The sequence below is a fragment of the Lynx canadensis genome, chromosome D1 (assembly GCF_007474595.2).
Source record: "Lynx canadensis isolate LIC74 chromosome D1, mLynCan4.pri.v2, whole genome shotgun sequence".
Lineage (NCBI taxonomy): Eukaryota > Metazoa > Chordata > Mammalia > Carnivora > Felidae > Lynx > Lynx canadensis.
In genome coordinates, this window is record NC_044312.2 from 48,748,866 (window position 1) to 48,776,395 (window position 27,530).

The following is a 27,530-nucleotide window of genomic DNA, read 5'->3' on the forward strand; positions in this document are numbered from 1 at the left end:
ATCTTACTCTATCGTAAGAAACATTTCTGTTTTCCTGAATCATATTTACATTTGGGGGGGGGGCAGAGTTGGATATAGTTAAGAACTTTTTAAAGGATTTTTGAATAGAAAAATGCTTACTATCTTAGCTAGATTTTTCAAAATTATTTCTTACTATTTATGGAAACATGAGTAAACTGGGAAATTTTGTTTTTCTGTTGATTTAGAGAAAGCACAAACAAAAAGGCCCTGGATAAAATTTTCTTAGTAGAAAGTCTGTTGAGTCTTCTATAAATCAGTATTAATTGTGATGTAGATGTCTGGTCATAGATTTTTGGTAAACCTAATTTGGAAAGCTATCACTGTGATGCTGAGATGTATTCTTGGCTCAGAGAATTATAGGCTCTCAGACTTGGAAGGGCCATCAATGAATCTAAAGTCTAATCTTCCTCCTTCTGATGGGTAAGGAACACAAGCCCAGAATGATTGGTTGGCTGTCCCTATGTCCATAACTGTGAGTATTAGAATCAGATATAGAACCTGTGTCTTCAAATGCCGAAACTAGTGCTTACTCTTTTTCCTTAAGCTGGTGTTCACTTTCGTTGTTGTTGTTGTTTCTGAATGGGGTAAGAAGGTAACAATTATGAAAACTACAAACAATCAATGATCACCTGTGAGCAATGTCCACTTTGTTCAATACTTGCAACCAAGGATTCTGCCTCTACTGGGCCAAGTGTTAACCTGGTTACCCAGAAGAGGTGCAAAGCACAGACCTTTACCATCTGGCTGGATATTATTAGGATACACAAGCAAATCATTGATACTAAAATAAAACCAAAAAACTTTGAAATGCAGTGTATAACTGCTCTTTCAAGAAGTGGTGACTTAATTTACCAAGTTATGAATGTGATAAATTTCATTACGAAAGCCAGGGATCTAAATTATAGCTATGAGCAATATATTTCCCAGTGATAGAAACCAACTTCACCTGGCCTTGATCTTAGTATACCCAGGTGTCTTTCTGATTGGCTCTACATAATGTTGCCTCACATAATTTGATTGCTCAAAAAAACATAAACTAAATGAAATCTCAAGAAAGATTTCTTGTCTCCAGAAACTTTCAAGAATGAATCCAGTTTTGATATTCACCAGTTTGACTTTTTTATTGGCTAAATACCTATGAGCCCATCAGGCTAGAGTCTGTCTCTACTCTTTCTCCCCAAATTATAGAACAATAGCTTATGGGATATGGTACCTAAAATGTATTCCAGTTGTCCTTTTCCTGCATTCATTCATTTGTTTGTTCGTTCATTCATTCATTCATTCATTGAATAATCAGCTTCTACCATGTGTCAAACATGGTTATCAGCAACAAAGTTTCAGTGATGAGCAAATAAGACAAGTCTCTTGTCCCCGTGGAATGTACATTCTAGGGCATCAAATAAGAGACAAATAGATAAATGAGTTAAGTTCAGTTATTGGTAAGTACTTTAAAGAAAAACTAGAATAATGTGATAGACAGGGTTTGGGGAAGGGAACAGTATCAAGTGGGGTAACCAGGGGATGCCTCTCTGAGGAGATAGGATGAGGTGAGACCTGAATAAAAGGAGAAAGTGGTGATCTAAAGATTAAACAAAGTACGTTCCAGGAAAAGGGAATGTCAAGGCCAGTCACTGAGGCAGAAATAAGTTTAGCATGTTCCAGGAATGTAAGGAAGTCCAGGTTGGCTGGAAAGAAATGAGCTAATGGGAAGATGGCCAAAAATTAGGTTGGAGAAGGAGTCAGGAGCCAAATGACATAGGACTCTGTAGGTAATGATAAAGAAGCATAGGTCTGATTTTGAGTGCATTCAGAATCCATTAAAGAATACTAACCAGGAGAATGAAATTATCTGATTTCTATTAGAAGAAAACCTCTCTGCTGGGTGGAGAAGTAGAAGTGCCAATGAAGAAATGAGGGGAGAGGTTATGGCAGCTGGGATTAAGGAAAGAGGAAGCAGTGAAGAGGAACCCCCCCTGAGCTCTGTTTCAGAGCTAGATTCAATAGCCAGTATTCTGCATGAGGAGCAGGTCTGCTTTAGCCAGGCTAATTTACTACTGACCATTTCTACAGTGTTTATCACCTATAGAGTAATTGTTCAGGAGCAGCCTAAGTGTTTGCCACTGTCATTGATTCTTTTTTTTCGCTTGCTGTTTACCTTTGTAGATCAGAAATGGATAGAGACTAAACTACTGTTTCTCAAATCCACATGCCCTTAGGCTTTGAAATAGGAACTTGTTCTCCTCAGGATCTGGGGTAGAACATGAATGAAGCTTTGTGTCAAGCATGAAACACATAAAATCTTGTATTTTCTCCTAAAAGCTTGGGAAATATCCTTGTTTGCTTTAATGTAGAAGTATTTTGATTACAAATGAAATGATTTTGTCCAAAGTCTTAAAGTGAAATTGACCCACCAGAAAACTATTTTTTCTGGGGATACTCAGTCCCTGACAAGTACAACAAACCCTAAGGTACATATGAGTAGCCTGGTTTGAGAAGCACAGGCCTAACTTATATAGACTTGTCAGTTATTAATTCTGTGTCATAGAAACAGCCCTTTAATAACGGCTCAAGGTTTGGGGCTCAGTCAGTTGAGCATCTAACTTCAGCTGAGGTCATGATCTCACGGTCATGGGTTCAAGCCCCGCACCAGGCTCTGTGCTGACAGCTCAGAGCCTGAGCCTGCTTCGGATTCTTTGTCTCTCTCTCTCTCTGCCCCTTCCCTGTCCAGTCTCTGTCTCTCAAAAATAAATAAATGTTAAAAAAAAAAATAATGGCTCAAGGTTTGTGGTCTCCATTAAGGACAGCCTCTTAAATGATCAGACAAAAGTTTGCCTCAGAGCAAATCTGGGCATGTTCTAGCCTCTCTTCTTTTCAACTTAAAATTAATGTCTTGAAACCATTTCTGGATGAACTGGAAAGTTTTTCTTCTCATAGAAATCTCTTCTTACTCATCTTTAACCACGTATAATACAAAGAACTGGCTGTGCCCTGTGCAGACAACTGATCCTGCTCTAGAATTAACAGCTATATAGCAGAGAGATTAGCTGCACTAGCTCTGGAGCCATGCTGTGCAGGGTCCCACCTTGACCACTTCCTAGCTCTGTGACCTTGGGCAAATTATGCAATCACCCTTTGCTTCAGTTTTCTCATTTATGAAAGGAGCAGAATAATACCTCTCAATTAAAAAAAAAAAAAGCTTTCAATTGCCTAGTTGGGTATTATCAGTAGTAAAAAACAAGGATTTTCAGATGAACACCACAAATAAAATCATTTTTGGTAAACATCCTCCATGAACTGAAAATGTGGCCAACAATGGTCTGTAGCTGTTCAAAAGTTATCTATGTATACTTTTTTCTCAATTTATGATGCAGAACATTTTATTACAGAAAGTCATGTAGTCTGAATGCTTTATTATGGATCTTCATTTTTCTGGCTGCCCCACCAGCCCTGAAAATCTAATATAGGATTCAGTGGAACCCAATATGATAAAGAAAAAACAAACAACAGCAAACAGAAACCAACCTATCAATCTGACCTCTGTGGCTAAATACAATTATCCTCTGGATAATTTATTGACTTGGCCTTTTTTTATTCATGGTAGCTCTCAACAACCAACATCATGTAGCTTTTTCCCTTAAAAGAAATTCTGTGGAACATGGACAGCATCAAACTCCTCACAGGCTTTATAAAGTACATTATGAAACTTAACCAAATCAAAGATTCATCAGCAGTGTCTCTGAGTAATCTCTTTTGTTCTGTGCCTTGTGCCTGTGCATGACTCCTCTGATGTAGAGCCTGCTATTATAATGTCTCTTTGAAGCCAAATATAGTGATGGGAAGGAGAGAGTGAGGCAAAACTAGTGAGACAGATGGAGGATAAGATAAACCATCAAGTGGAGCCTCAAGGGGAGTTTTCTCTTTATTGATGGTGGCTCCACATAACCATTTTAGGTTTACTTACATAAACCATGAGGCATGATTGATAGTGCTGTCCTGTTAGAAATACAATGAGTGGGTATGCTAATGAGGAAGATGACAAATCTTAATTAAAGGAGGTTCCAAATATGTATTGGAAAACCTGTTAAGCTGCCTTTTGCTGTCAGGGAAATGGCTTTAATATTAGGAAAAATGAAACAGTAATGAGGATTTTAAACTTGTCTTTTTTAGAATTTCATCATTTCCTGGGTACCTAATAAATCAGCCAGGCATAAATACACAGTTCTAGGCCTTATAATTTTATGGAAGATGGTTATTGCATATCTATAGCTATTGTTGTTATAAATGTAAAATGCAAGTAGATCGTTATTTAATCAATGCCGCATTACATTTTAATATCCTTGGCCTTCAGATCTAGTTGAGACCAAAAAATGATTAATGATGGACAATGAAGAATTTTGGAGAGACTACTGTACAGGCAACCACCTATTAGTTGACTTCAGTCCTTTCATGTTGTAGGAAACTACTATCACAAACACAATGGCTACTTATTTCTGGCCTTTATCTTTATGATATTGAAAAAAGGTGTGTATTATGACTCAAGACAAGTAGACATGGCCTCTTCCTCTAAGAGTATTTCTACGTTCACGTGTCAGTAATAGTAATAGTAGACAGAAGACAGATGATCCCTAATTGTCCACATCTGGGTGTATACTTTGCAAATTATCCACGCCAGTATTGTAATCCCTGAGTGGTTTCCTGCCATCTCATATATCATATGCTGCTGTCAGTAAGGTTACCAGTTAATATTAATGATTGCCTTAGCAAAATACAAGAAACTTATGGGATGCAATTCTTGAATTCCATAGATTTATATTCTTATATATCATAGACTAAAACAATTTCCTGAATTTGGGGGATGCATCATTCACTTTTTGCTACTAGGTAATCTAAATTAATCTTAATAGTAAAGCAAGCTAAATCTGAGTATAAAGGGAAAAAAACATTTTAAAAATACTGCTTTCATACATTTTCCCCAGATATCCTTCTCAGTCTTTATATCTATTCCTTGCCCCTTTTACTACCTCATACTACTCTTTCTTTTCCCAATAAATTCTTATTAGTTTCCCTAATTATAAAAGTTATACATATATATATATATATATATATATATGTATGTATGTATATATTTGTAAGACAAATGTAAAATAAAAGAAATAGAAAGAAAAACTAATAAAAAATACTATAGGGGTGCCTGGGTGGCTCAGTCGGTTAAGCGTCCGACTTTGGCTCAGGTCATGATTTCGCGGTCAGTGAGTTCAAGCCCCGCATCGGGCTCTGTGCTGACAGCTCAGAGCCTGGAGCCTGTTTCAGATTCTGTGTCTCCCTCTTTCTGACCCTCCCCTGTTCATGCTCTGTCTCTCTCTGTCTCAAAAATAAACATTAAAAAAATTTAAAAAAATACTATATTAACACAGAAGGATAATTAATATTTAATATATTTTCTTTAAGCTTTTGTTTTCTATAACTGTATGTTTGTTTATAAAATTTGGATAAGACTGTGTACAGTGGGTTTTTTTTCTGTTTTCATTTAACACCATATCTTGAGCATTTTCTCAAGTTTTTAAATAGTCTTTAAAAACATATTTTTAGCAGCTATGTAGTATAGAGAAACCATAAATGTTTCCTGTTGTTGGACCTTTAGATTGCTTCTGGGATTTTTCTTATTACATATAATGCTTGTATAATCTTTCTGACCACATCTCTTAATTACATAGTTCTTTAAAATAAATGCCCAGGGGCTCCTGGGTGGCTCAGTTGGTTTAGCCTCTGACTCGAGGCTCTTTCAGTTCAGGCCATGATCTCATGATTTGTGAGATCAAGCCCTGTGTTGAGCTCTGTGCTAACAGCATGGAGCTTGCTAGAGATTCTTTCTCTCCCTCTCTCTTTACTCCTGTCCCTACCCCTCTCAAAATAAATGAATAAACTCTAAAATAGAAAAAGAAAAGATAGATACCTAGTTCCTCACCACCTAGTTAGCACCTCACTTGGTTGCCTTATAGACATCACACTTTTAACATTTCCAAAAGCAAACTCTTGGTGTTTGTCTCCAACCTGCCATCCCATGGCAGAATGTGACCCATAATCAAGAGAAAATTCAACCAACAGAAACAGACCCAGAAATGACAGAGATGATGGAAATGGCAGACAAGGAGATTAAAAAAGTTATAAGTATCGCCAATCTCTCAAAAAAGGAGGTAAAGAAATGTGAATGAAGAAGAGAGGAATGGAAGATATGAAATAAACCCATGTTACACATTGATGAAAAAATAGTATCTGAAGTGAAAATGTCAGCATACATACTGTGGAAGAAAGAACTGTGAACTTTAAGGCATAGCAACAGAGCCTATTTAAATAAAATGCGGGAGAGAGAGAGAGACAAACTAGTGACTTGTGGCACCAGGAAAAGCAGACATTGAGGTACCAAATAGTCAAAAGTTTTTGACATTTGATTAAACTTATAAGCATATTGGCCTAAGACTCTCAATCTAGCCGAAAGATATTATGAAGAGAGAACATAATAAAAATAGATTTCTTATCAGAACTGATGCAAGCCAGAAGAAAGTAGAGCATCTTTCCACCTCCAGGAGTGCTGACCCCAGGGTTTGTAGCCTCAGCAGTAGCAGAGTAGAACTTTCATTACTGAGAATAGGAAGCCTTGAAAAAACAAAACATCAAGATTGGGGACAAACCTCAAGAGTTGTTCTGGGAAGTGTTAAATGTGCAATGTCTATAAGGCAACCAAGCAAGATGCTGATGAGGCAGTGGGGATCTGTTAATTAGCAAAGCTGTAGTGTGAGCATGATCAGTCTGGTTCCAGAGTCTATATCTTTACACTATTAAAGGTCATGCAGCCGGTGTATAACAGGATCAGGATTCACACTAACTCCAAAGCCTGGTTCTTTTTGCTGCACTACGTGGGTAGCATTATTAGCTTTAAGATTTCTTGAATCTCTGTGTTTCAAGTTAGTCTTTGTTGTTTTTGTCCATGAGGATAGAACTAAAGTTTTCTATTGCGGCCCCCACCCGGCAACACTTACAACCTATTTGGGGAAGGTAATCAGTTTCTCAGGAAGAAGTGAGGTCTCCTGGATTGTGTGATTCCAAGCAGGGGTTCAGTCTGTAATGCCTATTATTCTGGCTATAACAGGAGACCCCATATGGTTGTCTTAAATGAGCATTTTAAGTCCTCACTGAAAGAGCTTTGGAGGCCCTGTATGTGTCTCTGTGTAAAGATTTAGATGTCAGCCTCCTCCTCGATGTTTACAGATTAGATTCACCTGAAGTAGAACGATCTAAATCCATTCTCATGTAGACTGTGTCCTAATAGAAATGCTGTCACCTGATCCATTGGCATCTGCTATTTTGCTTTATGTTTTTCCCCCCATAATCTTTTTCTAAAGTCTCATTTGCCATCTTGAGACAGGATGAAGGCAGAATGAAACAGCTGAAATAAATGTGGTAGCCAGAGATTTCAGAGCCAATTATGGAAGGCCTTGCTCTGAAAGTAAGTGACAAATCCAGAATCCAGGAGCTAGGTAGCACCTTGGTTAAGAGCTCAGATTTTGGAGTCGAAATAACTCTGGGTTCACCACTTACTAGCAATTTGACCTTGGGTGAGTTATGTAACCTCTCTGTGTCTGTTTCCCCATCAATGCCTGTATTATGGGTTATTATCGGGATTAATTAACTAATCTATGTAAAACACTTTGAATAGAGGTTGGCCTAAAATAAGCTGCATTCGGGTTAGTTATTATTGTTATTATTATTGTTACTATAATTATTACTATTATTATATTAGTATTTTTATTATTAGCATTGACTTTCAGCCCTGGACACCGTGGTAACGTGGTGATTATAGGGCTGGTTACTGTTATGCTGGTAGCATTGCTGGTTGGGGATGGTAGATGAGGTTCAGGAGTGAAGGAAGGGGAAATAAGATTCCAGCCAGCCTGACAAAACATAGATGTACACTATCTTTACACTGGCCTTAAGGGGTAGATTTTGAAACTTTATGTTGATTTGGTGATGTTTCCTTTATATTTCGGTGTCTTTTAAAAATAAGTATTAATCCCCATTAAAAATAATCTATTCAAAACAAAACCTATGTATTAAAGTCCTATAAAAAAGAAAAGCCTAAATATTAAACTGTGTTTTAATTTAAGCCCTCTTAATTTAAAAATTCTAAAATGTTCACTAAACATAAATATATACCTACCCAAGTACTCAGATTTACTGCGCAGACACCATAAAACTTTTTAAATAAATGCATTATTTACTTGTACATACTTTCATGACTTGAGCACGGAAACCAAGCATATGCAATAACACCTATTATGTTGTTTCCCAGTTCCCAGGGCTAGTATTAACTCCATGGCTTCTCTGTATCGTATGAGATGGCACCATGTATGGTTGGATAAAGTTTTACATACAATTAAAATGCTGAGTGTAACTCTGATAAAGTAAGGCTGATTTTAAATTTATGAGCACCAGGGAGAGATATGTAGAAGTTGCAACTGGGTGTGAAGCCCATAGTGAGAAGGTGATCTACCCAGCTAACGCAAAGTAAGATCTTTGCCAGAACCACTGTCTTCTGTAGCTTAGACAAAAATACTTGGTTAAATTAAATTGCTAACAAAAAAGTTAAGTTGAACTGATAACAGAAATTAAATTAAATATATATATATATATAAATGTTGTCATGTCAAAAAATGTTAGAGCAATATTTGTATTCTGCAGTATTGAAAGAGATAATGCAGTTGAGAAATGTGACTAGCTCATACCTTTCTCAGAAAGAGCAGGTCTACTATCTAAAATTATAGTTCCAAACTCTGACACCTGAGAAATTTTTGTAACTACAGAGCCCTGAGCTCTACCCCAGATATACTGAATCTGACTGTATCCAGGGATAGAGCTCAGATGTTAGTATTAAAAACAGAACCAAAATCCTCACAGGTGATTCTGATTCACGGGCAGGTTTGGAGATCACTGGCTTGAATTCATTATGTCTTTGACTTCAGAAAAATCAGGTGACCAGGAGTAAAAGCAAAATGGAGCATATTGGAAGAAAACTTGGCCAGGCCTTTTTCCCTTAGGGTAGATTTTGATAAAAACATTGGATGACCCTAAATCACTGACAGTATTAGTGACAATCTGCAAAGAAAAGGTATTGCTCTTTGGTTAAGCAAGAGTTACCAAAAGCAGAATTTGTTCAGATTTTGCAATTAAAAATGGCAGCTCTTTAAAAACCACCTATTGTAGGTATGCATTTTACTCTATAAACACATTTAGAAAAATTTTTTTATGTTTATTTATTTTTGAGAGAGTGTGCATGCATGTGTGAGTCGGAGAAGGGCAGAGGGAGATAGAAAATCCAAAGTGGGCTCCATGCTGTTGGCAGAGAGCCCAACATGGGGCTTTCAAACCACAAGATCATGACCTGAGCCAAAGTAGGAGGCTTAACCAACTCAGCCACCCAGGCGCCCCCCTATAAGCACATTTTTTGAAAAATGGCACATGATTTTATTTCCTTTAAAGCAAATTACATCTCATAATAGGCCTCTATCTTGCTGCTTTTCTTCTTAATTTCCTCCTAAAATATCAATATTTTAGGAGCTCAGACTTTTGAAGAACAAAAACTGGGAAGAGTGTTTCTCTGGGAAATTCTGCGTTACCTTTTATATCACCTATCTCCATTGAGACAAGAGAGCACAGAGGTCTGAGTATCTGCTGCAGACATGGGGAGGAAAAAGCATAATAAATTCAAAACACAAATTAGTATTTCAATCAATTATCCTTCCTTCCTCCTTTATTATTTACACTGCTTCAGAAAAAAAAAGCTTACGTTAGTGCAGTTCTGAAACACTCTGTTCCCTAATCTCCCTTTTCTGCAAAACAAATTTTGTTATAAAAGAATGTTAGATACTTCTAGGTTATTTAAATTCACATCTATCTGCCACGTTACAGCACAATAGACAATGTCCTATGACTAGATGCACATCAGGGTTAGGAGTAGCTGTTCATCGTCTCAGATCTATCCACATGCCAAATATATCTTGATCTTGATCAAAATGTATCGATCTAAATTTCTCCCATCTGCTGAATCTTTCCTGAGTTGGTTAGATATAGTAGATGGAAGGTTCAGTATTACTGATAGTTTAAAAAAGAAAAAGAAAAATCTCCTCCATCTGTTTTCATTGTTGCTGTATCTTCATTCGTTCCAGTAGTTCATTTACAAACACTTCTTACTTTCACTGGATATACTAGTCCAGTTAGGATATCTCTAGATTCCTCCAGATAAGCCCAGAGGTCTATCCCCAGTGGACCTCAATGCCAGTCACTTCACTGCTCTGTGTAACTTGTTCTCTTACTCAACACACTGGATATACTTTGGCCAAGAGTGTACAAGGGGAACTCTCTTAAAAGTCCTCAGAGCATGAACAGGAATTCAACAGACAAGATTGTCTTGAAACTGTGTTTGACAGGGAGGGAGAAGAGGTTTAGGTAATGATGAGAATAGTCTGGTAATGCTGAGGAGTATGGTTAATGTTGTCTAAGTTCTACCAATGCCAAGCATTCTGATAAGTCATTTGAATATTTTTTTCCTCTTTATCTTCACAGTAGGGTTGTCATGTGCTATTTCTCACAATTGCACTAGGCTGAAAGTCAGAAAGATTAAGTAGCTTGTCTAAATCTGCACAACTAATAGGTAGTAGAGTTAGGACTCAAACTTGGTCTGTGTTTCACTAAAATGTGTTACCACATAGGAGATTGAATATGTGTACAACTCTTCAAATACACATAATCCACTTAATGTCCCCAAGATTTGAGGGAGTTTATTTTGTTGATTAAAATAGAAGCTCTCCTATAAATGGGTCCATACATTGTGCATTGTTACGTTTTCAGAATGTCTTCCACTTTCCCCCTTCATGTCTCCGTGTTCCAGTCAGCTTAACTAGGTAGGTAACTAGGCTTCACCAGCCTCCCTGCCTGCTCTTGCAACATTCTTGACCAAACATGCTTCCCTCAGCCACGTCCATCTCCATTTTCACATATTTCAATCCTAGTCCACTTTTCATGGCCCAGCTCCAATAACTCCTGAGAAGATTCTCCCTGCTGGGTATCATTTCCACTTAATTGGAATTCCCAAGACAGTCTATCTTTTCCTCCCATCACCGCTAACCGGTTTTGGCCTGTTTGATCACACACACACACACACACACACACACACACACACACCCTCTCTCTAAAGGAAAGTGATACTTGGGGAAACAATCTATTTCTAGACCAGAATTTTATCATCCACATCACCTACATTAGTACATAAAAATAGTTATTTACTGAGCATCTACCAAATGGCAGTGATTTGTTAAGGCTTTGCACAGAGTATCTCATTTAACCTCATAGCAATCCTATAAGGTAGGTCTTAAGGCATTTTCTAGATAAGGCAGCCAAGATACAGACAACTTAAGTTTTAACTTCCCCAGCCACACAGCTGAGTAAGCGGCAGAGCAGTCTTATTGCCTGAAGTCTCCTGCTCTTTCCACCATGTTCACAGCCTCTCTGTATATAAGTACATAAATAGATGTTAGATGAATAACAAAACCAAAAACTACAGTTGCTATTAATTTGTTTTAATTGTCATCATTTCTATAAAAGGATCCTGGATAATACATAATTTCCTTGAAGCCAACTCAATCTTAACTGGAATCTTCTTAATAAATGAATATATATTTGCATAACTGAAGGCATTTGAGATTCTGACCAATTTACATATGATAAATATGGTGATGCCAGTTAAGCCACCCTGTTAGTCACAACCAATGACTTGTATTGCTGCATTACCACACTTATAATACCTTGTTAGTACCGCCATATGCCATAGAAATAAAAGTTGCTCATAATTAAAGAAAAATTAGCCCTCAAGTGGGGAAATTTGTTTTCATTTGAGTTGTTTGTGAATGTGTAGCTCTTTGAGACTGAAACGAGTAAGACCCAACATAAACCCCTCATAGTCCTCTGGAATAGAAAAAATAATAATTTTTAAATATAGGAAAATATAATTAAGGAAATCAAAATTACCTATAATTCCACCACTAAGAGAAAGCACCACTAACATTCCAGTGACTTTTCCAAACATACAGATAGACACACAGATATGCGTCTCATAAAATTGGCATTATGCTACGTATATAGATTCATGGCCGATTCATATGCAGATTCTCAGCTTCAGTGATGAATAAATTTTAATGTCATTTAAAAACCTTTTAGAAAACATGTAATATTGAGAGAAAATAAAAATTTTATGTGACCATATTTCCCAAAAATGATATTCAGCAAATTCTCTGGCATATGCTTCTAATTTTTTTCCTCATTACCTATTATATAAAATTAGAATCATACTTTATCTTATTTATTGTTTACAAAAACTGGATGAAGTTTATATACTATTTTAACCTGCCTTCTTCAGTTAATTATATGTTGTGAATGTGTTTCCATGTCATCAAATCTTCTACAGCAATATTTTTAATGCCTACATGGCTATTCAATACTAATGAGCATACATGTTTTTTCCAGTGTTTTGCTTTCACAAATTTTGTGACAGTGATAATCTATGTACACCTATTGTATTCAGTTTTACATTGTTTTTGATGTTTACTTATTTTTGAGAGAGAAAGTGTGAGCAGAGGAGGGGCAGAGAGAGACGGAGACTGAGAATCCGAAGCAGGCTCCATGCTGATAGCAGTGAGCCTGATATGGGGCTGGAAACTCCCCAGCCATGAGATCATGACCTGAGCCGAGGTCAGATGCTCAACTGACGAGCCACCCAGGTGTCCCTGTACTCAATTTTATAGGAGGGATTCCTGTTAATGGGAGTTCTGGGTCATAGGTTCAGCAGTTTATACAACCACCACTTTGCATTTATTAGAGAAAATATAGATAGTGCTTATCTGTACTAACTTGGAAGGATGTCTAATTTGATGCAAATCTAAAAAAATAAAAGCAATAGCATAATAATATGTATAATATGATCTAGATCGAATTAGTATCTAACATTATATATCTGCATATAGTTTTGGGCATAGATATAAATTAAGGCATAGTTACAGACCTATAATGTTGAGCACTGGGAGTACAAAAATAAATTAAGCACACTTGCTGATTCAAATGAATTCAGTAAGCCAAAAGGAGAGTCCAAGTGAACAAGTAAATGTGTGTGAATGTACCACAGTGTGAATGTGTATGTTTCAAGGCAGAATATTGGCAATGTAAGGGACCTCAAAGGCAAAGGGGCCAGCTGGTCGTCAGATAAAATAATGATGGCCAGTTAAATGTGAATTTAAACTGAATTTAAACAATGATAAATAATGAATAGCTCTTTAGTATAAATATTTCCCATGCAGTATTAGCATTTATATTAAAAATTGTTCATTGCTTGCTCAAAATTCAGATTTAACTGAGCATCCTGTATTTTTATTCACTGTATCCAACAACCCTGGGCATGACCTTAAACATGATTTTATCAACCCAAGAGGAAATCCTCTCTTAAGAATTAATTTACATCCACAAAAGTGACTAGAAATGGACCTGTAAACCAGGTCACTGACAGATTTCCTGTTCAAATACCAGTGATGGTCATTTACTGAGTACCTGTGAGGCACTGTGATAAGTGCCATTTAAGTCTCATTTCATCAAATACTCAGAAGGCCCTAAGAGGTAGGCACGATTCTTGCCCACAGGGGGAGAAACTGAGGCATAGAGGTAAACAAGATGCCCAAGATCACATGGCTTGTAAAAGTGATGGGGCCTGAACTTGAATCTAGACAATCAGACTCAGCTTGCTCCCTTTGTTCTATTGTCTATTGCCTTTAAAATAGGAGCTGGAATTGCCAAGATGACCAAGAATATCATTAGCCCCTGGGGGGGAGAGTATTTGCTAGAAAAAAAAAGTTAAAAAACAAAACAAAACAAAACATAATGGTACACGCCCACATTTTGCAGCCAGACAACCTAGGTTCAAAGCCCGGCCCAACCACCAAGTCAGCTACGTGAGGACACACAGGCAGTGCTAAGCCTTGCAGACAATAGTATTATAAATGTCTTAGGGTTCTTGAGAGGATGACATGATATAGAATATATATATATATACAGCATATGTGACACAGGGCCTGCCTCCTAGTAAGTTCCCGAGATATATGTAAATAGTATTTTTGTCATTTAAAATACATCAGAGTGCAAAACCAAGTGGTAACCATTAAAAATATACTGTATGGGAGGGGTGCTGGGTGACTCCGTTGGTTAAGCATCTGGCTCTTGATTTGGGCTCATGTCATGATCTTGTGGTTTATGATTTGGATCCCCTTCTCGGGTGCTGTGCTAATGGCACAGGGCCTGCTTAGGATTCCTTCTCTCTCCCCTCTCTCTGCCCCTCCCCTGCTAGTGAGCTCTCTTTCTTTCTCCTTTCAAAACAAATGAATAAACTTAAAAAAAAAAGTTTAAAAGCTTTAAAAAATTAAAAAAAAAACTCCCATACTGTATGGGAGTTTAGAAAAGAGAAAAATCTACAATTAGTTGTGCGTCAAAAGGTGTTGTGGAGAAAATAGGAGTGAGCCGCTTCTTAGGAACCAGGAACGACTGATGTATTACATATGCAAATATAAGGTTGGTAGAAGGGACCAATATATGTAAATTTTGAAGTAATGTGAAGCATCAACTCAAGGGTATTTATGACCTCAGTCTATGTATGTCTTGGTCTGAAATCCCGGTAGAAGTGCTTCTGAGAAGGCAGTCCTCTCTAAAGACAGCAAGGCAATGCTACAGCAATCTCTTGTTCTTATGGATGTCTTATCCTTCCTCCGTGGCCACAAGACAATCTTTATAACCTGCTTGCAATAAGAGGCCCAGAAGAGTAAATGGTAACAGCTGCATGAGATAGAGGATAATGTACCATTGCAAAGGGATGGGAAAGAAATCCATCTAAGTGATTTGGTTAAAGCCACATCATCCTTCCCGTTGATAAGTACAGGATTATATCTGAACATTATTTTTCCTTCTAGGAGCTACTGTTTTACTCAAGCTGAGCTTTCTTCCAGTTAAAGGTGTAAAGTATTTTCTCCCCTACAGAGTCTGTATTAATAATGTAAAATCAGCATACAGAAATATATAGTGAAATTAACATTTTGCATTCTATTTTAGAAGATAAGATTTGGCTAAACATATTCAGAATTTTTTATGTAGGTGTGAATTTAAAAACTCAAGATCTTATCAGATCCAGAAACCTTTGGTTTAGATGTTACAAATATAAATAATCTGGAAGCCTCTGAGGAAAGAAAATGATTATTGTAGAGGTAAATATTTAGTTCTGTAAGATTATGTTTTAATACCATGATTAATAGAAAGAAACCCTAGGGAGATAATTCAGCTTTGGACCTTATTTTGGGCACCTTTGTGATGTTTTCCATATTTTTTTATTATTCAGACTTTTTTGTTTACAAATTTGCATCCAAAGAATAGCCTTACTTTTTTCTCTGTACCATTTTTGAACAGTACTAGCTGGAAATATGAAGGTGTGTTTACTTAGACATCAGGCCAAATCTAAGGACACCAGCAGAATGGAATGCCCAGCTCACCTCAGACCACTGTGCCCTGCCTGAATCTCTATTGAAAGGGCAGAAACAAAAGGGTCAGGTGGCTCCTCCCCCAGCGAATGGACAGGGTGTGTACTTGACCCAAAGTATACCAATCCCAAGGGTAGCCAGTGACCAGCAACATGATTGAAAAAAAAAAAAAAAAAAAAAAAAAAAAGTGAACTGAATCTATCAGATTCTCTCTCAGCGATTTTTAATTGAAAGGCAGCCTGAATGCACACCTATCAGTGAAAAATGAAGCTAATAGGTAATGATGAAAAGGAGGCCACAGGGTCTATCATGAGTTGTGTGCAAGTTGATGTTATTAGGAAGCAGAAACTCAGAGCAGCAGGAACAGTGTGATGGAGAGTGTCTCATTTATAAAATGCCAGTTAGAGAAGGTCATGGCCAGAAAAAGGAGAAGGAAGTAGCACAAAGAGAAAAGGTGTCATCTTGATGGGGATGCTCTAGATAACAGTTCACTATATCTCACTCTTCCAGAGCTCTGCCATTTCAGCTTTTCCTGAGTTTCCATGCACATGTCACCTGCAGTAGCTCAAATAAGTCTCTCTGCTCCTTGCAATCAAATTTCCTTGCCAACAAGATTTTGCTCAATTAGCAGAGGGAACATTTTATCTTATTCGCAACCATATATATGTGTGTGTGTATATACTATACATATGTGTGTGTGTGTGTGTGTGTATACATATACATACAATACCTCTCTCTGGGCCTGGTACAGAGTAGGTTTTTGGTAAATATTTATCAAATGAAATGAATGAATGTACAAAGGAACAGTAAAAATGATTGAAATTCCATTGCATTCAGTGGGAAGAGCAGTAACTTCCATGACTTCCCATCACCAGTGGATATTACACTTGTACTCAAGACCTATATACCTTCTCAAATTTGTCTCCTACTCAAGCCTTTTATAAACTTCCTGAATGGGACATGTTTTTAGATTCCCTTTAACGTTGCATGTGCTATGTACTTATTACCACTTCCTAGAAACCCTCTTTTAACCCGCCCCAATCCCTACTCTATAAGGCAGTTTCTTTCATGTTTTCTTAGTTTAGGAGGATTTGGTGTTTTCAAGTCCACTGTGTCCACAGTCCCATTTACAATTTTGCACCACACTTTATTCAACATTGTAAAAGAAAGCATTTTCCTATATCATTAGAATTTTTCGTGAATCTTTAATGGCTAAACAAGAAACTGTCTTGTGGGTATATCTTACATTTTACATCTTTTGTCTCCTTTTTGAACATTTTGATTATTTACTTTTGTTCTGATTTTTTCTTATAACAAACCACAATGAGTTTCTCTCTGTGGAACCATGTGTCCACATTTTTATTTTCTTATTGGGATTGCACACTACAAGTAGAATTGCTTAACCAAAGGGCAGGATTACTTCTAAAACTTCTGAAATATGTTGCCAAATTGCTTTCTTTTTTTTTTTTTTTCAACGTTTATTTATTTTTGGGACAGAGAGAGACAGAGCATGAACGGGGGAGGGGCAGAGAGAGAGGGAGACACAGAATCAGAAACAGGCTCCAGGCTCCGAGCCATCAGCCCAGAGCCCGACGCGGGGCTCGAACTCACGGACCGCGAGATCGTGACCTGGCTGAAGTCGGACGCTTAACCGACTGCGCCACCCAGGCGCCCCCCAAATTGCTTTCTTGAAATGTTGTAAGGGAGTTTAACACTCCATAGCACCGGCAATATGAGTGTCTGTCTCGCCATGCCACAACTAAATTGTGACTTACCGATTTTAAAATCCTTTATTATTTTTAAACAAGCCCAGGGGTGCATAGCATTTAATTTGCATTACTCTTATTCCTAGTGAGGTTAAACATTTATGTTTGTATGTCTGTTTGTCATTTGTATTGTTTTAGTGATTGGATGTTAAATGCCTTTGTCTATTTTCTATTGAAAATTTAGGATTTATCTTACTGAATTGTAGGAGCATCTTAAAAATACTGATAAATGTACTTGAGAAGATGCTCTCCCAGCTTATTCCTTGTTTATAACATCTTATTTTACTTCAGTGGTTTTAAATTTTTATGTAGTCTACTCTCTCATCTTTTATGCAATTTCTTCCATCGATTTTATGCTTAGAAAATTCTTTTCCATCAGGATGCTAGATAACTATCATAGATACATTTTATCATATGAATTCAATTAAAAAGAAAAAAATCTTTAAAACTAGATTTACAAAAATATAAGAATATAAGCACTGTGGTAGGACGTAATGAACCTTAAATAATTCAAATCTCAAAAGCCTTTGGTCTAGCCATGACACTGACTGTGTGCATCTTAGATAGTATTTGTTTCAAAATCTTTCAGAATGACACAAAAATACTACTGTAGCTGGACACACTCACCCAATACCAAGATATGGTGAGTCCTGTCCTCTTTGGAATTGTACTTGTTATACACGCCATCGTCAAGGTCATCAACTTTCAACTTCTTATTTCAATAAAACATTGAATGAACAATTTATAATCCACAGTCATGAGAGAGCCCAACTTTGTTGAAACCCAACAATCTTTTGAAGGAATAAAACACCTTAATAATTGAAAACTTTCAAAATGACTTTAAATGGTGCAGGTTGGGCTCTCCCATTTCTCTCCTCAGTAAGCAAACATAATAAAATATAACTGAGAGTGATGTTAATATAGAGAAAATCATGAAGTGATCCTACTTTCTGTTTTTAAAGGTATATATTTATAGATTATGGTACATAGACTATTGCTAATAACAAATTACTTATGTCCCAATGATTTGACATGATACCACAGCCATGAATCATACAGGAAAACAGTTCACTATGAAGGTGCAGCTACAAGTTAGAGTTGGAGATGATATCTTGTTAGAGACAATGAAAATAATTGAGAAGTTCAGGTGAAGAGTGCATCAACCTGAAGGGCTATGATTGAGGATCAATTACCTTTCCAATATCAGGAGCAAAATGAGTCTTTAGAAGGCAAAATTATGCAGTGCCTTTGGTGGTACTGATTGCTACTGATAGCAACCACAGATTGCTACTATTTTGTTTTACTCTCTTGTAGAGAATCCACAAGACATTAACCAGCTAATTGGTGGACTACCTGATAGGAGAGCCTCATTCTCAGAGGCTAGGCAGTCCTGTGCACATAAGTGCCTGAAAGTAATAATTGAGACAAAAACAGAGAGTAAAATGGTGGTTACCAGGAGTTGGGGAGGGTGAATAAGAGTGATAGTATTTAAGGGTACAACCCTGTAATGAGTGGTAAATAAGCCGTAGAGACCTAATGCAAGGTATAACGAGTATAGACAGTAATAGTGTACTATAATTACATAATGTGATAAAAATCACTACATCAGTAATCACATTACAGTATATCAATGTATCAGAGTAACACATTGTGCAAAATGTTACATGTCAAATTTATTTTAAAAAATAAACAACAATAAAGATAATATTGGCTACTATTTGGTAAACTCACAGTGAGTCCCATGCACTGAGCTGGGTGCTTTATGTTCATTCTTTGTTTCTCATACCCGGCTCAAGCCAGCATTACTCTCCCCACTTTACAGATGAAAATGCTGAGTGAGGGTCAGGGAAGTTAAGAAACTACATTGGGCCACCTGGGTGACTCAGTCAGTTAAGCATCTGACTTTGGTTCAAGTCATGATCTCACAGTTTATGGGTTCAAGCCCCATGTCAGGCTCTGTGCTGACAGCTCAGAGCCTAGAGCCTGCTTTGGATTCTGTGTCTCCCTCTCTCTTTGCCCCTCCCCTGATCACACTCTGTCTCTCAAAATAAAGGCTGAAAAAAAATTAAAAAAAAAAAAAAGAAATTACAGACCACTGAAGGTAAAATTGGAAAAGCCATGGTGAAACCTAGCTCTGTTTCTTTCCACTCACCACACTGTTTTGTAATAACTTACATCTATGTATAATTTTACACCTTACAACTTTGTTGGTATACAGAGAAGGCTTTTTAATATCATTAAAATAAAGAAGCTATGTTTTAGAAAAGTTAAGGAAGTATAATGCAAATAGGCATCTACTCAGAGGCAGAAGTCCTGATGGTACTTAGAATTAGGTGGATGAAGGGGCTCTTACAAACGATCTAGACCAATTCATTCCCTGTATCTCTCTATTTTATTCTTTAAGCTGTGGTAGCACCTTCACCAAATGGCTAATATTCTTCTTCTTGCTGCTCAGTGTAAGAGAAGTCAGCCTCTTCTTTAATCCTTCTCATTATAATGTCCAGTTTACCTGCTGGGCCATGTAGTTCACAGCCTGGTTCTGTATTCTCTTTTATCCCCTAATTTTAGGCTCCCCACAATTTTGTCCTTAAAACCAATTATCCCAGGCCTAGAATTCAATCCTTTTTTTTTTTTTTTTTTTTTTTTTTGCTTCTCCAATTCCTTGGCCCCAAAATACTGTATTGTATGTAAAAGGGGACATGGGGCACCCTTGTATGGTTTAAAAAAAAAATTGCCTCCAAATTATCCCAAGTAATATACCAGATGCTTGAGCACCCAAGCCCTTAGCATTCCAGCAGCCATCATTATATGGTGTGGTTCTGTGACCTGTATAGAATATAAGCCTGGATGCTACCTTTCCATTTAGAACTGCCAGGGAAGGCCACAGCAGGATAAGGGTTGGAAAATCTAAGCAGTTTTCAGATTCATCTATATCACTCTATATGACAGATTTATGGTCAAAAGCATTCAGATATATAACCCAAATCCTTCCTACTGCAATTTTAGACACTTTTTTTTTGAGAGAGAGAGAGTGTGTGCACAAGAGGGAGAGGGGCAGAGAAAGATGGGAGGACAGAGGATCACTGCCGTGAGCCTGATGTGGGGCTTGAACTCATGAACAGTGAGATCATGACCTGAATCTAAGTTGGCCACTCAACCAACTGAACCACCTATGTACCCCTTAGACTCTTCCTTTTAACTCTAGCTCAGGAAAAGAGAATAAAAAGTACCAGTCCTTTTCCCCACCCCTCCCCCCCACAGATTTGTTTCATTCCTATGACAGTACCTCACTCATACATTCTTACAATCAGGAAAGCTATATAGAAACAAAGATAAATGAGATTTGGCCCTGATCCTCTGAGAGCTAATAGTCTAGAGAAGGAGGCAGCCCTGTGCACCAAATATAACAGTATAATGAGGGAAAGGCCATGCCTGAGACGGCTATTGGGTTTTGAAAGCAGTCTCTTTAATGGAGACTGGAAAACTCAATAAAGTGAGTCACTGTTACTGTTATTTCTAAGGGAACGAAGTCGTATCCATTTGAAATACCTTCAGGTGCTATACAGAGGAGTATTCACAATCACTGCCATCACTGTGTTAAACATTTATTGTCTCTGATACGGAGTTCTGACTAGGGTGAAGCAAGTAAAGTACCACATCAGGCACAAAATTTAAGGGGGCACCAAAAAACTCTGTAATTAAGATAATATTTTAATGCTAGGGTGCCTGGGTAATTCTGTCAGTTAAGTATCTAACTCTTGGTTTCAGCTCAGGTCTTGATCTCATGATTTTGTGAGTTGGAGCCCAAAGTCCAGCTCTGTGCTGACAGCGCAGAGCCTGCTTGGGATTCACTCTCTCACTCCCTCTCTGCCCCTCCCTTGCTCACATTGTCTCTGTCTCTCTCAAAATAAATACATAAACTTAAAAAAAATAATTTTATGCAATATTTTAGGAAATAAAATTAATGCAAAAGAATTCATAATGAATAAAATTTTAAAGACAGGATCAGTTAGGTATTGGTCTCAGGTACTCTGGAATCACATATGGGGTAAAGGTTTTATCTTTGTCTTTGAGTGGCATAATTTGAGGTGATCTGAAAAGGACAGTAAAAACAAACAAACAGAGTGTCTGTTTTATTTTTACTCTTTTGATTATAAGCAAGAGATATGACCTAAGCTCCCATAAAGGAATATGGTGGGAGGTGGTAGTTGATTTTCATCATACAAGTAATATCATATGGGAGCCAACAGAGAAATTCAATAGCATGAGCCCTAATAAGCCCCTTAGACAGTAAACCCAGATTGTTTTCTAGATTCAAGGAACCTCTAGACGCTTTGGCAACAAAATTTGGGAAGCTTCAGTCTGGCTCGCTATAAATAGTGGACGCAGCTGCAGCTACCCTCTACACGCTACCAGCTGATAATTTCTTTTTCTGCCCCTTTATTCACATTTAATAGCAGAATCCAATGGGCCTAGGCTTTTTTTTTTTTTTCCTCCCCAACCCTAACCCTGCAGGTCCTACAGGCTCTAGATGCAAAGGCAGAGTTACACTCCAGGTCTAAGCGCTTTGGCTAAGTAAGGGACTGAATCGGGTTGGAGTCAATGGGGCAAATGGGAAGAGGCAGTTGCAGACAGGGTAGTTTTTCTTAGAAGAGGGTTAGATGAAGCACCTCTGTCTATACCATCATTGTGGATTAACAATTGAAAATGCCAAGGAAGCTGAACACATAGCAAGTGCTAATGGACTTCAGAGAAGAGAGGTTGCCAAGGGCCAGGGGTGCTAATTATATGCTATAAGAGCCTGCAATTATAAACCCATAGATATGCAAATAAATGCTGATGGCTGAACACTGGAGACTACAAAGCCATTTATCTATGGCCCCGATAAGTGGACAGCAAGATAAATGATTTGTTTATAAATTCACTTAGAGATTACACTAATATCTCTAACTACTTTTCCCCTTTTCTGGGGGCATTAACAGAAAGAAGAGAAACAGGAGGTGCCTCAGATTGGATTTTCATATTCATTACCTTCTGACCTAGGCAACTTTGAGGTTTATAGTAGGATAAACAGGCTCTTTCAATTTGTGACTGAATAAGTCACACTGCCTGAGGTCATTTCGCCATGGCACTTCTTCACTGAATAAATGTGAAGTGATGGTGGCATCTATTCCAATAACAGCTCATAACCTGGTGTTTCTTGTCTGTCTGGTGGAGAGGTCACAGAGAATATGCACTGCAGGGAAATGCTAAGAATGTTGACTGCTGGCATTAAGACTTCTGGACCCCAGTCCTGAGAAGTCTTCCTGGAGCTCTGTGCCTGTGAGGTGACTCTTGTGGGAACAGCAGGTAGGCATTGCTGTGACCAGGCTTGCAGGTGTACAAAACCTGTCCCTGGAGATGGAGTGAACCATGTACACCAAGCACTTAAAGCTGCCAGTTTCTGACACCATAGGGGTTTCTGTCCTTCTGGATAACCTGTGAGAATTAATGATGGCCCAAGATTTTAAATGTACGTAGAAGATTCAGAATAACTTAGGACTTCCTTGAAAGAGCCAGAAATACTTTTTTTTCATTTCTCTCAATGGAGAATGGTTTAAAAAAATCCATTTATTCAAAGAAAGATTTCTCAAGTACCTACTGTGTGCCATTTCCTATGCTTAGACTATAGCTTATAGCACTTACTGGGTATGTACTGTGGCCTATATAGTACATAACACATGGTAGAATCTTAGGACAGTAATGAATCTATAGGCAGAAATCTTCCAATATGAACTCAATCTTTAGGCCACTCGAAAGGACATTCTCACTGCTATTTTTAATCTGATTGTGTGGTTGCAAGAGAACATTGTGAATATTGCAAGAAGGTTCTGTCAGGTTTGTCAAGTGTTTTGTTATGTTTTGACGTTTTTCATCTACCCATCTTCTGAGATACCAAGTCTTCTCACAATTAAACTGGATTTGAAATGTCTACTTGATAGCCAGTGACTGAACAAAACATGTAAATACATAAAGGATGAAAGACTGAACGATAGGTATAAATGAGCCTGCATTATCAGTAGCTGTATCTCTGCTTTGATCAGACTTTGAATCATGAGTAATTAAGCCTGGGCAAGGAATCAATCCACCACAAAAAAATTCTGGAAGTGACTGCAGGCAAAGATAAGAGGTCCTTTTTTGAAAATTCAAGTTATCTAAGCCTTCCCCCGACACCAAATCTACTAAATATGTGAGTCATGAAATAATATTATGACTATAAAATGATTCCAGAAGTATATAGGTAAAGGTCTTAAGAGTTCAACACTGGACAAGGTACAGGACCTTGTCTTGAATTTATTGTAGTGTTTAGGGAGTAAATTTTTTCCTCTTAATTTACTTGAGTATAATACAGGTAGGATTTTTTCCTTAATACATATATTTAGCCAGCTTTGATTCTGATAATTTGTTTCAAAATATAGTTCTACTGAGGTGAAAGGACTAGAGAAAACTGGTAACATCATTTTCTTGATCTGTCAAGTCAACAGCAGACTGAGAACATTAAATCAGCCCTCCTAGGCACAATGTTAACTGAAATGACATCATCATGAAAATATTTTATGACCTAAAAGAAGTCATCAGTTCCCTTATTCTTATGTATTTATTTATTTATTTTTATTTTTTCAATATATGAAGTTTATTGTCAGATTGGTTTCCGTACAACACCCAGTGCTCATCCCAAAAGGTGCCCTCCTCAATACCCATCACCCACCCTCCCCTCCCTCCCACCCCCCATCAACCCTCAGTTTGTTCTCAGATTTTAAGAGTCTCTTATGCTTTGGCTCTCTTCCACTCTAACCTCTTTTTTTTTTCTTCCCCTCCCGCATGGGTTTCTGTTAAGTTTCTCAGGATCCACATAAGAGTGAAACCATATGCTATCTGTCTTTCTCTGTATGGCTTATTTCACTTAGCATCACACTCTCCAGTTCCATCCATGTTGCTACAAAGGGCCATATTTCATTCTTTCTCATTGCCAAGTAGTACTCCATTGTATATATAAACCACAATTTCATTATCCATTCATCAGTTGATGGACATTTAGGCTCTTTCCATAATTTGGCTATTGTTGAGAATGCTGCTATAAACATTGGGGTGCAAGTGCCCCTATGCATCAGTACTCCTGTATCCCTTGGGGAAATTCCTAGCAGTGCTATTGCTGGGTCATAGGGTAGGTCTATTTTTAATTTTTTGAGGAACCTCCACACTGTTTTCCAGAGTGGCTGCACCAATTTGCATTCCCACCAACAGTGCAAGAGGGTTCCCGTTTCTCCACATCCTCTCCAGCATCTATAGTCACAGGTGTGCTCTCTCTCTGTCTCTCTCAATATACATACATACATATACATACATATATATATATATATACACATATATATACATGTATATGTATATACATATATATATATATGTATATTGAGAGAGACAGAGAGCACACATGTGCATTTATAAGTAAGGGGGGAGAGAGAGAGAGAGAGAGAGAGAGAGAGAGAGAGAGAGAGAGAGAGAATCCCAAGGAGGCTCCACGGACAGCACAGAGCCCAATGTGGAGCTTGATTTCACAAACCATGAGATCATGACCTGAGATGAAATCAAGAGTCAGATGCTTAATGGACTGAGCCACCCAGGTGCCCCTACATATAATATTTTTTAGTAAGGACACAGTGAGTTCTCTAAACAGTCACAGCCTTTAAACAAAGCCAGAAAATAGAGTTCTGTATATTTTTCTGTGTATACAAAAGGTGACAGATGTACCTCTGACATAATTGAATGTATCAGGCCCTTATGGTAGACCCTATCTATAGTTATCTCCTTGTTTTAGATTATCATTCTTACATTTTTCAGGAGTATATCTGTTAACATGAAATCCTGTTTATATAACAAAAATACGACACGAGCATAAACATATTTTATCTCACATAAAAGAAATCCAGGGTAGGAAGTCCAGAAGTGGTAGGTTATTGCTCACTATCATCAGTGAGTGACACAGTGACCATTATGCTCCACTGTCTATGTTGTTTCTTTTTGTCCTCAGGTTGCTTCATGGTCCAAGATGACCATTGATGCTCCAGCTATTATATTTAGGCTCTAGGTCAGTAGAGGGAGGAAATGGGAAAGAGCAAAATCACAGGGGTCCTAGCTAAGTCAGCTCCTCTTTAGGCAGCTATCAGCAGAATCCCACACAACACTTCTGCTCCAGTTACCTTGGGCTGAACATTTTCCCTGGGCCACATTTATTTACAAGGAAGGCTGAGAAATAAAGTTTTACTACAGGAAAAGTGACTAGTGGAAAATTGGCTTTCACTTAATAAGAAAAAAAAAGAGTAAATGGATGTTTGGGAGACAATCCAGCCATCTCTGCCACAGCAACTCTTATTGTAGAGTGGAAAATTTGGAGAGTGTCAGGTCTTCTTGTGCTAACTTACACAATATAATTCCCGGAGAGCTCATACACTCCTCCTCCTATCTTATTTAATTGATATTTATGCATTTTATTAATACAAAGTCTTTTCAAGATGAGGTTTTGTGTGGATAACCACATTTTTGGTTCAGACAAAACTGTGATCCCTCAAGCCAATTTTCTTTTTTTTTTTTATGTTTATTATTTTTGAGATAGACAAAAACAAAGCACAAGCAGGGAAGGGCAGAGAGAGAGAGAGGGAGACACAGAATCCGAAAAAGGCTCCAGGTTCCAAGCTGTCAACACAGAGCGCTACATGGGGCTCGAACTCACAAGCAGTGAGATCATTACCTAAGCTGAAAATGGAGCCATCCAGGGGCCCTCAAACCAATTTTCTTTATCTGACTGGCATCATGGGTCTCTCTGTCTCTAAAACCCTCAGAAACATACATAAATCTTCATAAAGCTGAGCATATTAACAAAGCAAAACAGATCCTTCTCAAAATTCAAGAACAGTATCAGATCTGACTGTTTTAAAATACATATTTCAGTGGATAAGTATCTTTCCTTTTACAGCACTTCACATAGTGTAAATTACTTATAAAAACTGATTTAAAAAAACCCACTTTTTAAGAATGATCTTGCAGCTGCTTTTTTTAAAGTGCTGGTGTTTGTCATTGTGAATTGTGTGAACTCTATATAATTGATAAACATAAATTGACAAACTAGGTTTTTCTGAAAATGGAACACTTGCCTGAACAAGAATACATACTAGCTTCCGTAAATGTAATTTTATTAGTCACTGGGATAGAACAAGCCAACTTCATTATAAAGCACCTGATGTTACCACTGGGATATAGTTATTCTGAATGACAAAATAAGCTTCTGGATTACTCCTGTCCACTCCTCAGCCCTTCTACAGGTCAAGGCATCTCCTGTATGTCATGGAAGGCATTGTGTTAGGGAAGAAATTAATTCTCTAGATAGTGCATCTAAGCCATGACTGGCCCACAGTAATGCTATAAATTAGGTAAAGTTTGTTCTTAATGCTTTGCTTGTCCTCTTTTCTCCCCTGTTCTGTTCAGGAAGTATTGACTGAGCAACTATAAGATATTAGGGACCAGTTTGAGGTCTGGATCTCCAGAAACATGGACTGTGCCTTCGCTGAGTTCACCACATACACTTCCCATACCTTTGCTCAGGGATAGGGCCACCACTTGTTGTCTCTGATGTCTCATGGTCCCAACGGGCTACTCTCTCCTTCACCTGGGTCTGGCCCTGTGGACATTGCCCTGTTTCCTATCCTCCTCCTTACCTCCCCACTCAGACTTCTGGATAGTTCTTCCATTTACATTTGGATCTTTTAATTCTTACCTTAAATGGAAGATATTGGTGGCAATATCAGACCATGTGTGAGAGTGTGGTATAGGGACGCCTGAGTGGCTCAGTTAGTTGAGTATCTAACCCTTGATTGGCTCATGTCATGGGCTCACATCATGATCTCCTGGTTTTGTGGCTTTGAGCCCCATGTTGGGCTCCACACTGACACTGTGGAGCCTGCTTGGGATTCTCTCTCTCTCCCTCTCTCTGCCCCTCCCGCACTAATACTGTCGTCTCTCTCAAATAAATAAACTTAAACAAATATTTTAAAAAGAGTGGAGTATGGAGTTATCAGATTTTTTTTTTAATAACCAA

The 27,530-nt window shown here is 37.8% G+C and overlaps 1 protein-coding gene across 1 annotated transcript in view; it reads left to right on the forward strand.

Annotated features, from left to right (window-relative positions):
- Positions 1–27,530, forward strand: part of DLG2 (discs large MAGUK scaffold protein 2) — a 780,826-nt gene that overhangs the window by 304,980 nt on the left and 448,316 nt on the right. The gene's annotated exons all lie outside the window — the stretch shown is intronic.